The sequence below is a fragment of the Podarcis vaucheri genome, assembly GCF_965113315.1.
Source record: "Podarcis vaucheri genome assembly, chromosome: 3".
Lineage (NCBI taxonomy): Eukaryota > Metazoa > Chordata > Lepidosauria > Squamata > Lacertidae > Podarcis > Podarcis vaucheri.
Genome location: NC_138761.1, coordinates 33,515,350 through 33,530,568, shown reverse-complemented (window position 1 = coordinate 33,530,568; position 15,219 = coordinate 33,515,350). Strand labels below are relative to the sequence as shown.

Sequence of the window (15,219 nt, the reverse complement as noted above, 5' to 3'; positions counted from 1 at the left end):
AGAGCTTATGCCCCACTTCGACATTAATTTTTTTAAATACGAGAACCCAGTAAGCTGCCGTAATACTGCTAGTAATTATGAGGCACAAGGGGAAGACAAATAACACTTGTGGCATAAATCAAAGCAAACATAATTTTCTTGCAAGGCTATTGTATTGTCATTGCAGCAAGGCAGAGGACGAGCCTTATTATCCTCTCCCTGGCTTAGCTTATATGTGCACAACGTTTTCCATCCAAAGGTCTTGTCTATGCTACCACCCTATATTCTTTCTACCCCACCTTTAATTACGGCTTGTCCTCATCAAGAAACGTGGGGAATGGGAGTTTTGGGAGAGTGATGCTGAGAATCCTCTATTGGAGATCCTTAGCTCAGAGAAAGAGGACCTCCAGAAGTGGCTGAACTAAAGTGCCCATCATCCTGGTAACAGAAGCTGATGGAAGCTGGAGACCCTTGTCCCTTGTCTTGGGGACAGGCAATGGCTGTTAATCTGATTCAATCTGTAGTGTGGATATGTCCTAAGAGGTAAGATGATCCTCACAGAAAGGAACCACTTCCCTTCGGGTTCTTCAAACAGAATAGCTTCTCTAACACTACATGTGTAGCTGAAGTAATCTTGTCAAGTATTCACTACACTGTGTTTTGCTTCAGACCTGGTTTCTCTTCTACCTGGAGAACTCTCCTGAGTCTCCTTCAGGCTCTCAGTAGGTTCCTTACCGACAGGCTCAGAATTTGTTTATTTTCAAAGTGAAACCTTCGGTAAACCTCTAAAAATAATCCCAAACTCAGGTGTCTGTTGAGTCTGAAATCACTACTCAACTGTGAGTGTATTTCATTGGTTCTCACCAATGGTGGGGGTGCCTCTTTTAATGTTATTTACCACTCTCAAAGCTCACTCTCATTTAGAATCATAGAATCATAGAGTTGGAATAGACCACAAGGGCCATCGAGTCCAACCCCCTGCCAAGCAGGAAACACCATCAGAGCACTCCTGACATATGGTTGTCAAGCCTCTGCTTAAAGACCTCCAAAGTAGGAGACTCCACCACACTCCTTGGCAGCAAATTCCACTGTCAAACAGCTCTTACTGTCAGGAAGTTCTTCCTAATGTTTAGGTGGAATCTTCTTTCTTGTAGTTTGGATCCATTGCTCCGTGTCCGCTTCTCTGGAGCAGCAGAAAACAACCTTTCTCCCTCCTCTATGTGACATCCTTTTATATATTTGAACATGGCTATCATATCACCCCTTAACCTCCTCTTCTCCAGGCTAAACATGCCCAGCTCCCTTAGCCGTTCCTCATAAGGCATCGTTTCCAGGCCTTTGACCATTTCTCACTCTCAGTGAATTATGAGTATATATACCCTATGTTTAGATTGTAAGGGCAGACTCCTTCAGCTCTCAGCTGCCTCTGAGGAAGGATCTCCTGCTCCAGGTTCTGGTAATGTATCTTATCTTTATGTAATAACCTTGCTCCATATTCAGTATCCTAGACATAGACCTAAAACAAACCAAAAAGAATTAACCTGCTGTAATCAATAAAATCTTAAATAATTTTAAGAGAAATATTAGTGATTATTTTTTAAGACCAAGAAATTGGCTTATGAAGTAAAAGGTTTAATTGGCTGTCCTTAGGGACATACTAGATAATCTTTACTCATAATAAAAATAGATATACCCACAAGGACCCAGCACCAGTTCTGGGATGCTCTTGTAAGATCTCACAGGGCAAAAAGAGCTTTTAAACTCTCCACCTTTCAACTCTACAATTCTGTGATTCTATGTTTCCATTAGTCATTGTATTGTAATGTATTGCCGTTTTACCAGCTTAAATAGAAGCCATAATTAAAGTCTAACACATTTAGACAATGGAAAGCCTGGAATGAAATGGATCAAATAAATGAATAAATAACATTCATATTATTATAAAACATCATGTCACAGCAAATAAATGCAGAGCAATACAGAAGTTCCTGAGTCATATGCCAGTCAATCACAGTAAAATACAATCAAGGATAATTGAGTGAACACATTTTTGATATTAGGTTCCTTTTCAGATGTTTTCCTGTAATTTTAAGTGCTTCAGTTATAGGTGATAAAAACAACTAAAGTGCTGTTTTTAATAACTATTTTGTTATAAAAATAATAGGGGGGAAACTACAAGAGGAAATCAGTACTTAAAACTGCCGCCACCACCCTACCTGTGGGAACAGAAACTGACACTGAGGCAATTAAGAAAGGATATTAAAGAGGCAAGTAATGGGGGCCAGAGGCATTCTTGAGAAATAAAGATGGTGGCTGACACATTCAGCAAAATTGTGAGAGAGGAGAGGGATACTGCTGCAGCTGCATCACGAGTGGGGGTAGGAACAGGCAGTGTCTGAAGTGACCAGGAAGAGGAAGACACAGTGATGGGGGTGGAGCAGAAGACAGATGGCCACCAACTTGGATGACTTTAAAGAGAGGATTGGCCAAATTCATGGAGGGAAAGTCTATAAAGAGCTTCTAGCAACATTGAGTATGTTCCACTTCATTGTCGGAGGCAGTGCACCTTTGATACTAGTTGCTGGAAATCACAAGTGTGTAGAGTGTTGTCGACCCCAGGTCATGGTTTGGGGCTTTCCATAGGCACCTGATCAGTTTCTGTGAGAATAGATGCTGGTCTAGATGGGCTGTTTGTCTGATCCAGCAGACAATTCTGATGACGGGGTAGGGGGAAGAATAGGGCAACAGAGCACGGGGTTAAGATGACAACCAAGGGAGTTGGGGAGGAAGTTACTGCAACCCAAAAATTTCCCTAATGGAGGATGGTAGAGGAAGAAGATGGAGTGATTGGCTGCTAGTTGGGAGAAAAAGCTGGGAATGACAGAGGTGCTTGTATGTGAGAGAAAAAATAAGGTGACAGAGAGTGAGCAAAAACCCAGAGAGAAAGCAGCCCCTGCAGAAAGAAAGATGGGGGTGAGGAAGCAAGCTCATGAGTCAGAGACAAACACCTTTTGCTTTTCCACGTAGTTAGGATAAAAGTGAGATCCCATAGAACTCAAGTGGGTTCTCTTGAATTCGCATGCTTTTTACAATGGATCCCCACAAAACCATCAAATCTAAGCTTACACTGGTGTCAGCAAAGTCACTTAAACAATGCAGGCGGAGTCCAGAGGGGAAAATATCACTATAGTGATGTTTAAAGGAGGGTGGAAGGCACTTCAGAGAGTGGTTTAGCAAACAGTCCTCTCACCTTCCTCTAAAAGTGTGAGGCACTGTGGGTTGGGGCAAGCTGTAAGGGAAGGGAAGTGGTTTGGGGTGAATTGTGAGGGGATAGGTAGGGAGTGCGCAAGACATAAAGGGAGTAGGGTTTGGTCAATTATAAAGGGAGGAGGAGACTGGAAGACACAGGAGCTACCAACACTGGAAGAATGGCAGCTGAAGGTCATGGACTACATGGAATTGGCAGAGATGACTGGCAGAATCCGTGACCAGGGAGAAGAGTCGGTGGAGGAAGATTGGAGGAAGTTTAAAGATTACTTGCAGAAGCACTGTAAAATTAAGGAATGTTGAATTGACGTTTGAATGAAAATAAGTGGTACTGGTAAAGAGATGCTTATGAAAATGTAAATAGGGACTGATAATTGAAAATGGATATTTATAATAATAGGTTAACATATGGAGTAAGGTTGAAAGTTAAAGGGTAAGGATTTGCTGAATTAAATACCTGAACTGGAATACAAAATGGGAGGTGTGAAGAGGTCGAGAAATTAGTGAAGAAAATATAAGATTTGAAAATATTGATCTATTTTTCAGTTTTGATTTTTGGCTTTTTTCTTTGTTCTTATTCTTTTTTTTAATTTCATTTCTTTCTATCAACTGTTTTTCTATCGTGTATCTTTGTTCTGTTTTGCTTTTTGAATTTGTTGGAACTTGTTTTTATTATTTTTATTGTTTTATTGTTTATGAAATAATAATAAATATCATTTTAAAAAAACCCTAAGATAAAACAAGCAAATATATAATTTGGCCACACGGGAAAGAAAAACTAGATAGCTTCCTCACACATCTCAACAGCCTACACCCCAAAATACAATTCACTATGGAAATAGAAGACAACAACCAACTCCCCTTTCTTGACGTCCTAATCTACAAAAAACCTGATGGCTCCCTAGGACACACTATCTACCGGAAAAAAACACACACCAACCGCTACTTACATGCACAATCACACCACCACCCTGCACAAATAAACTCCATAGCCAAGACTCTCATCTCCAGAACCAAACGCCTGGCTGACAAAGACCACTTGACAACTGAGTTACAGAATCTCTCAAATGTGTTAATCGCCAATGGATACCAGAAAAACAGGGTTACGAAGCTAATCCAAAAAGAAACACCCCCCAAAAACCAAGACACAGAAGAAAACAATGGCATGGCCCTCCTTCCTTATATCAAGGGCACTACAGACAAAATTAGCAAAATCCTCCATAAACACAATATCAAAACAGCCTTCTGCACCAACCAAAAAATAGCCAATATCCTCAGAAACCCAAAAGACAAAATCCAGCTGGAAAACCAAGGGGTCTATGAAATACCCTGCAAAGTCTGCCCAGCCACGTACATTGGACAAACAAACAGACGAATAAATGCACGTATCGCAGAACACAAGAATGCCGTCAAAAAAGAAGAAAAAACTTCCTCTCTTTTCCAACACATGAAAGAAACAGGACACGAAATTAATTTTGCAGATTCCAAATTGCTCTTTAACATGGAACATCACCACAAGAGAATAATCATGGAAGCCATCGAGATAGAGAAACACCCTCACAACATGAACAAGAGTGACGACACGTCCCGCCTGCCAGACATCTGGAAATTAGCCCTCCCCACAAAAACCGACACCAGAACCAGAGGCACACAGAACGCCGTCACCAATCAACCACACCAGACCCAAACCCAGACCCTCTCCACAGACATATTACAGACTCCATCCAGTAGCCAAACTATAGTGGCACCTCCGGATGCTGCACCCCCCTGCAATCCCTACACAGATCTGGCTGGCACAAGGCACAAAACCACAGCTCGCCCCTATACACGAAGCCAAGCCAGAGCACAACTAAATGCAGCACAGCCATCTTCTCAGAAAAACTCTTCACAAGCTCAAGAGGTCAAGACACGAAAGCTTTAGCAACTAATCTACACTTAATGACCCACCCAGTGGTATTCAGAATATCACTCATGAAATCACCCAAGATATCCCTCAAGTAATTAAGGAACAAAAGAAGAAAAGACACACTAATCTAGGAACTTCCTCTCTGCCCAGAACGTTGGAGGCTATACACCACACCCCTCAACAGTATTTATAGGAACTCAAACACCAGACTCTGCTCTGTTCCAGTAACAAGAAGCCGAAAGCACCAGCCTGAAGATGACGAGTGAGACCTCGTCGAAACGTCGCACAGACACCCCGACTCTTACACGGGAAGACACCCGAAGACACCAAAACCTGCATTCCTGTACCCGTGAAAATCTACGAAAGCATATATATATATATATATATACATAAAGGGAGGAGGAGTTGGCCAGGTGTGAGGGAAAGGGGTTAGGTGGTAGGTGGGTCTAGCAAGCAGAGCAAACAGGGACAACAGCCTCTCGTTGTTATTATTAAACCTATTACCAGCATGTCCCAGAGTGGACTATGACAATTTAAAATGCAGAATTAAAAACAGTTAAAACAAGTTATAGTTCGAGGAATGAGGCAGGTCCTGAAAATGCACATCTCAGCTGTCAAGCCACACGTGAAAACTATATGACACCTGAACAAAGAAAACTGAGTTGATTAATCACATGGGTGCTACATTAATTAATTAAATCCACAGCATTTTGCAAATGAATACTTTGAAAATTATTCTGAAGAGGAGGAAACTTCCTTTTGTTTTTAACTGAGGCACACGTTTGTCCTTGCGGGAACCCTCAGACACAGGAAGGAATGCATCTTATAAGAGGGTTCCTGCAGTGACAAATGTGGGCCTCAGTTAAACATGCAGGATGGGGGTAGCTCCACTTCTTGGCTCATTTTAAACATTATTAATCAATTCCATTGCCTCTAAGGGAGAATAAATTTTCTTAAGGTGATCCCACACTTGCTTGCATTGCTTGAAAGTATTTGTATTTTTCTTCTGAAAGCAAAAGAAAAGAAAGGGATGTCACAGTGGTAACTATTATCCTGTCTTTGAATAAGTGTACAGTGGTACCTCGGGTTAGGTACTTAATTCATTCCAGAGGTCCGTTCTTAACCTGAAACTGTTCTTAACCTGAGGTACCACTTTAGCTAATGGGGCCTCGTGCTGCCGCCACACGATTTCTGTTCTCATCCTGAAGCAAAGTTCTTAACCCGAGGTACTATTTCTGGGTCAGCGGAGTCTGTAACCTGAAGCGTCTTTAACCCGAGGTTCCACTATCTGTTGTTCATTTGTGGTGTTATATCATATATGTGTTTGACCAAACTGCGGGAGGCAGTGGAAGACAGGAGGGCCTGGTGTGCTCTGGTCCATGGGGTCATGAAGAGTCGGACACGACTAAACGACTAAACAAAAACAAATCATATATGTGTTGTTTGTTTGTTTAATTATTTATAGCATAACATGTATTCCTTTGGATTGTCAGAAAACCTCAGCCTAGTGGTTTGGACTGGCTCCCCAGATCAGCAAAGTGATCTGTAAAAACTGCCACTTGCTCCCCCCTCTCTGCTGCCACAGAACCTTCTCTTCTCCTCCCTGCTCCAAGGGGGCAACTGTGATAAGCAAAGATAGCAAACAGAGATACCATCAGACAAGGGCCAGTCCTCATTTTACTCAGCCTACAACTTTACAGTCCATTTGGTGTCTAGCAAGCTAGAGGGGGAAAGGCTGGAACTCCGCAATCCCCACAGGAGGATCGAGGTGGAAAGCAAACCAGTCAAGCAGATGGCAGAATCCTGCTTTTGCACTCTAATAACCAGCCGCAAATAATGATCTCAGTTTCTCGGTGTCAAATCCACCCCCAGCCCCTCATCCCTGAAAGGTCACATAAGCAGGATTCAGAATTAACAACAGGGTCACCTGATTATTCTTGCCACAATAGTTGTTTGTTATGGTTGCTCAGTTGCATTATTTTTGCAAGACCTCGTTTACTGCAGCTACAATTTATTCTTTAGAGAAAGCACGTTGTCATTATTGCAATTAAATTGTTCACATGCTGGCAATGTACGGGCGGTTGACGACCTTTGTGTTAAAATTTCTATAGGCACACTCTGGGTAACAAAACTACTTTTAGATAATAATAACTATGCTTTTCCAGGAGAGGTGTTTTTTTTAATCTCCAGAAAGTCATTTTCCACAGTTTCCAACACAGCTCATTTTCATCAAGTAGTTGCTAGGAGGAAGGTGGGGGAAGCATAGGATATGTTAAAAATATACCCAAACAGGAACTGTTATTTTCTGCAACACTCTTGATATAAGTTTTACTTGACTCACAGGACAAAAGCTTGATTTTTAATTTTATGGCTTTGAATTCCCAAAATGTGTTGGAAAAGACAAATTTGTCAATGCAGGAGAAAAACGGATGTGGCCAACTACTTAAAATGCAATCCTAACCACATCTACTCAGAAGTAAGTCCTGCTGAATTCAATGTGGATTACTCCCAAGTAAGTGGGGTTGGGATTGCGGCCTTAACTACTCATGTTGGTGTTACAACCACAGAATATTTTATCTTGCAAAGTTTAAATTATCTTAAACAGGGAGGTTGCTAAGCACTTCAAAGATTGGGAGGGGAGAGGTATAGACACAAATTTGCAAGTGCTAATTTATATGTATAGATGAATATTTAGAATGTAAAGATTATATAGAAGGCAGCCGGACAGTTGCATCCAATTCAGCAATTTATTCAATTAATCTTCAATTAACTGGCATCCTGTTCCAGATCTATAATTTGCTTGTCCGTGTTTAATTTCTCAACAGATCTTACCCCAAATCAGTTTAATCCCCCAAAGACCCTCATTAATAACTCTCAAATCACCTCTAAATCAATTCCACATTCTAGAAGCGAAAGATGTAGAAGTGAGTAAGATGGGAGAGCACGATAACCTTTCCCATAAATTTGGAAATCTATGGGGTGACGGGTCCCTTGTTAACAGTCCTGCGTCCTGTTAACAAATTCAGGCTACAATCCTGTACTTCTAAGGGAGCAAGCCCCATGGAATTCAAGAGGGCTTATTTCTGAGTAACGTACAGTTTCTTTGGCATTGAACTAACCCTAGAAATTGTGACACCAGGGACCCCTTCTGAACCAGAGTAAGACGCTTCTTAGTTTAGTTAGGTGCTATTTCTTAAATCACAATACTTACATGCCCACAGTAGTTTTGCAAGGGAGGAGGATGGGGAGAAAACCAGAACAACTTGGCAGCAACCCTGTGTCCACTCATTGGCCTCTGAGCAGCCCCACAAGGAGCACCAACCACCACTGAGGGTGGAAGCATTAAAAAAGAAGTTGCCTGCAGTCAGACATTCTACTGTCCAGAATTTTACAACAGCTTGCAAGTGCCCTTATTTGCATTTGAAATCATGTCCCACATAACTTTCTCTTTTTTTTTTAAGAGTCTGCATTTCCTGCTTATCAACCCATAAAGCTTAATTGAGCTGGAAATATTCCCTGCTTAGTGTGTCAGTCAGACAAGTGTTACCCTTTGCTTTTTAAGAAACCATGCAAGCCATCTGAGAGACAATAGAGTCCTTCTGTTCCTTCAATGCTTTGATGAGATGTATTACAGATTTTCCTACTTGGTGCATTCATAATGCGTCTCCCGACCAAAACAAAATGTATATGCCATATCGTCTGGTGAGTCTAATATGGGTGTTCTTTAATGACACAGGATGTGGGGAGAACACAACTTCTTCCATGTGTTGAAATAAGGTATGGAGGGGGTTGTGGAGCTGGGTGGGCCAACTCCAATTTCTCTGTGCACTGCCACATCTCCTTGCATCTCCAAGACGCCTCCTGACATCCATGCAGTGAAGCTACAACAAAGGGAGTAAAACTTGCTGGGGTGGTGGTGGCTTCTATTCAGGGAAAGACGGTTTGGCCAAGGGTCCCTCTTTAAATAGAGGATCTCTATGCACATCCACCCACCCATGCATCTACAGTACATGGAGCCTAGTCCATTAGGGCAAATTGGGTATTGTTCCACCCAACTTGCTTTGCCTCCAGACAGGCCCCACTTGCCATCTTACTTGCATGCAGTCCAGGTTGTGGCACTCAGTGTTGCCATTATAGAACTAAGCAGGGAGGAGGAGGGGGGCAGAAACTGGAACATACCCTCCAACATTTCACTGATGAAAATAGGGATGTCCCATTATTATTATTATTATTATTATTATTATTATTATTATTATTATTATTTTATACCCAAGCCATCTGACTGGGTTGTCAAGCCACTTTGGGAAGCTTCCAACATACACTATTATAAAAACATAACTAAATATTTTTTTTTAAATCCCTATACAGAGCTGCCTTCAGATGTCTTCTAGAGGTTGTATAGTTTCTTATCTCCTCTGCTACGGGGTTGCATAATTCCATGTCCTCCAGTGAAAATAGGGACATCCTAAAGAAAAGCAAAACGGGACGTGGGTGGCGCTGTGGGTTAAACCACAGAGCCTAGGACTTGCCGATCAAAAGGCTGGCGGTTCGAATCCCCGTAATGGGGTGAGCTCCCGTTGCTCGGTCCCTGCTCCTGCCAACCTAGCAGCTCAAAAGCACATCAAAGTGCAAGTAGATTAATAGGTACCACACCAGCGGGAAGGTAAACGCCGTTTCCATGCACTGCTTTGGTTTGCCAGAAGCGGCTTAGTCATGCTGGCCACATGACCTGGAAGCTGTACACCGGCTCCCTCGGCCAATAAAGCGAGATGAGCACCACAACCTCAGAGTCGGTCACGACTGGACCTAATGGTCAGGGGTCACTTTACCTTTACCTTTAAAGAAAAGCGGGACATTCTGGGATCAAATCAGAAACTGAGACGCCTTCCGTAAATCCAGTACTGTCCCTGGAAAATAGGGACACTTGGAGGGTCTGCTAGAATTAGTTGGTTTCTGCCTGCCATTGGCTCTGGCTCTGCCTACTGTTTGGCTCCCTGCCTTCCAGCCCACCAATTCCAATGGGCATCAGTTGCCACTGGCTTGAATGTGCAGGTGATGACAGAGGAACAGAGCTTGCTCACGATTCCCTCCACACCTTTCCATGCCCAGAGGGGGGTCATGTAATCTCCCTTAATAGTTCAGCCAGATGAAAATAAAGCAACGGCTCAGAGAACATGTGCAACAGCTTCATTACCTCTTATGTTTTTCTGGCTGAAATGTATTGTGGTTGCAGAGTAGGGGTTACTAGGCTGGGATTTTCTTCCTTTCTAATTTTCTCGCCTATAGGGAGGTAACACTTGCTATCTGGATTTATATAGCCATTTCGTTTGCTGTGGTTACAGGCTTTAATCACTGCAGGGAAGTAAGAAAAGTTCTAGTTTATTGGCTGCAAACTGGAAAAAAACAGCGCCACTTATTTATCCCAATTTTCTTAAAGAGCTTCAAAGTGTTGCTGAAATAAAGTGTTAGGAAGCTGCTGGGGCAGCATTTGGAAACCCTTGAGGGGCAAGAAAAATGCAGCCTTCTATTTTAACTCTCTTAAAAGATTTCTGCCTCTGGTTTGTTGCCTTTGTTTTTGTTGTTATGTGTGCCAGGGGACCTTGGCTGTAGTTTAGTAATTTGGGAGCCTCTTGAGGTCCTGCAGATGTTGCTGCAATAGCTCATAATTGGGAGTTTATTCCAGGCATGTTGGGTAACCACAGAGGACAGTTTTTGAAAGAACTGCTTGATCATTGTCTCTCCACACCCCCCCCCAACCTAATCCAGTTCAACAGTTTTCTCTTGCATTAGTGCTATTGCTGCTGGTGACATTTTATATCCACTTCTGTATTCTGTTCATCAAAGGTTTGCATTGTCTTCTGCATCCATCTGGCTCAAGCGCAGTATATCAGCCAGCAACTTTAACTGCACAGGGGCACAGAATAGATCAGGGCAGCCTCAAATTTCACAACTTGCTTGGTAGCCCTAAGGTAAAGGTAAAGGGAGCCCTGGCCATTAGGTCCAGTCGCGGACGACTGTGGGGTTGCGGCGCTCATCTTGCTTTATTGGCCGAGGGAGCCGGTGCACAGCTTCCGAGTCATGTGGCCAGCATGACTAAGCCACTTCTGGCGAACCAGAGCAGCGCATGGAAACGCCGTTTACCTTCCCGCCGGAACGGTACCTATTTATCTACTTGCACTTTGATGTGCTTTCGAACTTCTAGGTTGGCAGGAGCAGGAACCGAGCAACGGGAGCTCACCCTGTCGCAGGGATTCGAACCGCCGGCCTTCTGATCGACAAGCCCAAGGCTCTGTGGTTTAACCCACAGCGCCACCCGTGTCCTGTACTTGGTAGCCCTAGGCGACCCAAAATTCCATGTAGGCGAGTGAACAGCCTGGCAGAAGAGGTGTGGATCATTCCATTCTTCCTTCACCAGCCTACTTGGTTTCTATACTAGACATGGAGGAAGGAAAGTTTGACCAGTGCAGAGTAATCCATCCCAGCCTGCTAGGTGGAGTTTGTACCTTTTGTGGGTTTGTTTATTTATCTGCAAGGCTGATTTAGGAGTACATGTTATACACAGGAGGAGAGGGTCTCTTAAACTAGTACAAAGGGATTAAGAAAATGGAATAACTCTGCTGGACCAAAGGTCTGTCTACTCGAGTAGAATCCTGTTCCCTACAGCGGCCAAAAAGATACTTCTGGGATTCTGGAGATAAGAGCATGAAAAGCTCTCTCGCTAGATATGAGGGCAATCGTCTTAACTGCTCCCTAGGAGCTGTTATTATTCAGAGGCCTGCTGATCTGGAAGATAGCATATAGCCATCGTGTGTAGCCAACAATATTCCTTTTCTCCATAGAGATCACCAGACTCTTTGTTTGGCAAGTTCTAGAACACCGTTGAATCAAGCTGCATTGTTTAACGTCAAGCAGGTGCAGGCCTGCCATGTCTCCAGAGACATAATAACTGCGCCTGCAGCTTCAGATGAGATCCAACTTTTGTGTCTGCTCAAAAATAGACTTGAAAATATGGATTCTCAGCTAGACCCTGCCAGCCACTCAACCTCCTGCTGTCTTCATTATAATAAAAGAAAACTCATAAAACATTGAAACAGCAAATAAATAACTCTGCCTTGTTGGCCCCTGAAGTTCACCAGATCAAAAACACAGGCTGCAATTACTATAAAGCACACTGCTGGTTATATTTAAAGTGGTAATGCTGGGGAGAGCGATGACAGACTCTTCTTAGCTTCTGGCCACACCACACTGCACTGGGAGGAACAAAACACAACAAGCCTTGGATTACTATGTCGTCCATACTCACAGCTGTAGTTTGCTTCTCTCCAAAGAACCGCAAACAGTAATCAACACTTGTTCTTGTCTTAACAGTATGTAGTTTGTCTGGGGGAGACAAACCATGAGCCCAGGTTCCGATGATACTACAATCCAAGACTTGTACTTTGTTGCTCCTGCCAAGGCCAAGATCTGGGGAGAAATGATGTAGGAATTCCTGAGCATGCTGCTCGTTTACATCAAACCACAGTTAAACCCAGCTTAACTGTGGTTTAACGTGATCTGTGAATACAGCCGTTCTTTGCTCTTGTGAGAATAAAGATACCGTTCCACAATTCCACCCCTCTGTTGTTTTAAAACCACTTAGTCTCTTTATTTCCAACTTTCAAAAGGCTTTAATTGATAGTTTGTATTACATCCATTCACCTCACATGAAAACAAGAGAGTTAAATGCACTCGAACACCACAAGGGCATTGGCAGGCAATGCTTCATGGATTTGTCAACTTTCACAGCAAGTTGTTTCAAAATCTCCTCCGTGTTTCTATGGAAACTGCAAAATGGCTGTGAGCCTGTAAGCCACACCAAAGCACTCTCCCTGTAGGGCACATTATTTTCTACATGCCCTGTGCCTCATACCAGCTTGTCCTTAGAATTAGAAACGCTGCCCATTCCCAGCACCTATAGGGAGCCAAAGTTTTGTTTCTTTCAGGAAACAATTCTCCCTGCCTCCTTCATAACCTGTACCAGTGAAGTTCAGAGCTCCAGCATTAATATAAACAAGATAATAAAAACCAGCATTCCAACCCAATTTTCACAGGGTTTTGGGATTCATAATCTCAGACACGACCTTTCTGGATGGTATCATCTTCCAGGAAGACTTTTGGAAACCTCCTTGAGATATTCTGCTTCCTGCTCATTAAATCGTGGTCTTATTTAACTTACTTGTTCTAGCACAACTAAGGCTGTGTACAGATTTTTGGCTTAAAATGTGTCTGGACTGTGCTTTCCCCCTTCAATTGGATCAAGGTTGGTTTTGAGGGAAGTTAATCAAAATACAACATTTCCCTTCAAAAAAAAAAAAGAATGACAGGATCGATACAGGACAGATATTGACATGGACCTCTGGGTTCTGTGAGGATCTGACATACTTGGGCAGCCCCAGATAGGGGGGGAGGAGGAGGAGAGGGGCTTGAAGGCTGGTGACCAGGAAAAGAGGACAGAAGTCCTCACCTTATGACACTAAAGAGACGGAATCAGAACTAAGGGCTCTCTTCATTGCCCCTCCTGCAGAGAGCAGAGCCTCATGGGGAATGGAAGAAGTCATCGACCAACCAGTGGAAGAGACTCCGCAGGAAGATGTGGCAGAGCTAAAATCAAGAGGTGCAGAATACAAGTTTTGTCACCAAGAACCATGCACCTTTGTATGCAGGAACACTCCCATCCAGGACTACTGTGTCCAGTTCTGCATACCCCAGTTTAAGAAGAGTATTCACAAGCTGGAACATGTACAGAGGGTGACCAAGATGATGAAAGGGTCAGGATACCAAGCCGAAGAAGAAGAAGAGGAGGAGGAGTTTGGATTTGATATCCCGCTTTGAGACCCTAAGGAGTCTCAAAGTGGCTAACAATCTCCTTTCCCCTCCTCCCCAACAAAAAACACTCTGTTAGATGAGTGAGGCTGAGAGACTTCAAAGAAGTGTGACCAGCAGCTGCATATGTAGGAGCAGGGACACGAACCCAGTTCACCAGATTACAAGTCTACTGCTCTTAACCACTACACCACACTGGCTCGGTTGAGGAACAGTTGAGGAAGTTAGGTATGCTTAGACTGAGAGGTGATATAATAGCCATGTTCAAATAATGGAACTGATCGTTCCCCCCCCCCCCGCAAAGAAATAGCAGAGAAATAATCTCGGTGCTGTGCTGGAACAACAGAGACTTTTTGTTTAATTAAAAATGAAATAATAAACTATAAGGCTAATGTTATCCACTATGGATGGGTTGTTTTTTTAGTTGCCCTGCCAAAGACTGACAGATCTTCCTCTGAAAGAATTGAGAAGCCATTTGAATCCTGAAAATCTATTTTATTATTTAGAATTGTCCTGGTGGGTCACAGTGGTTGCTATCATCATCACCACCACCATTTCACTTCTTAATATAAGCAGGGGTATGGGCAGGTCTCCTCCTATGCTTGCATTTACACTATTACTGTTTCATAAGAACATCAAGAAGCCTGCTGGATCAGCCAATGACCCATCTAGTCCTTATGCACTTTCCCCACTTGTCGCTGGTATTCAGAAGCGGACCGTGAAAGTACAACTCAGTCATTGTGTCTAGTAGCCTTATTTTTCATTCATCTGTCCAATCCCCTTTTAAAACCATCCAAGCTAGTAGCCCTCACTACCTCTTGCAAGAGCAAATTCCTATGCACTTTGTGAGGTAGCATCTCCTTTTGTCACCCAAATCTGCCAACATTCATCTTCATTTGACGTCTTCTAGTCCTAGTCTGATGAGAGAGGAAGAATTCTTCACACCATTCCTTGGAGTGTAAGTAAGTAAGTAAATTTTTATTTATACCCCGCCCTCCCCAGCTAAGACTGGGTTTAGGGCGGCTAACATCAAATATCAAATACATTAAAACACAATGAAACAATTGATTAAAATACAGCTTAAAAATTAGAATCAGGATAAATTTAAATGACTGCCCACAAATTACAACCATAGGGGTCGGGAACCTCAAGTATTCATCAGGGCCAGCTATCCATGTTGGTTCCACATGAGCCGAGAAAAGGGC

The 15,219-nt window shown here is 43.0% G+C and overlaps 1 long non-coding RNA gene across 1 annotated transcript; it reads right to left on the bottom strand.

Annotated features, from left to right (window-relative positions):
- Positions 1-1,358: 1,358 nt before the first annotated feature.
- LOC309527910 lies at positions 1,359-13,781 on the bottom strand. Its single transcript, XR_014217426.1, has 3 exons — positions 13,656-13,781; positions 11,573-12,616; positions 1,359-1,483 (listed from the first exon to the last, which is right to left on the bottom strand). It is a non-coding gene; the product is annotated as an uncharacterized lncRNA (long non-coding RNA).
- Between the last annotated feature and the right edge of the window lie 1,438 nt (positions 13,782-15,219).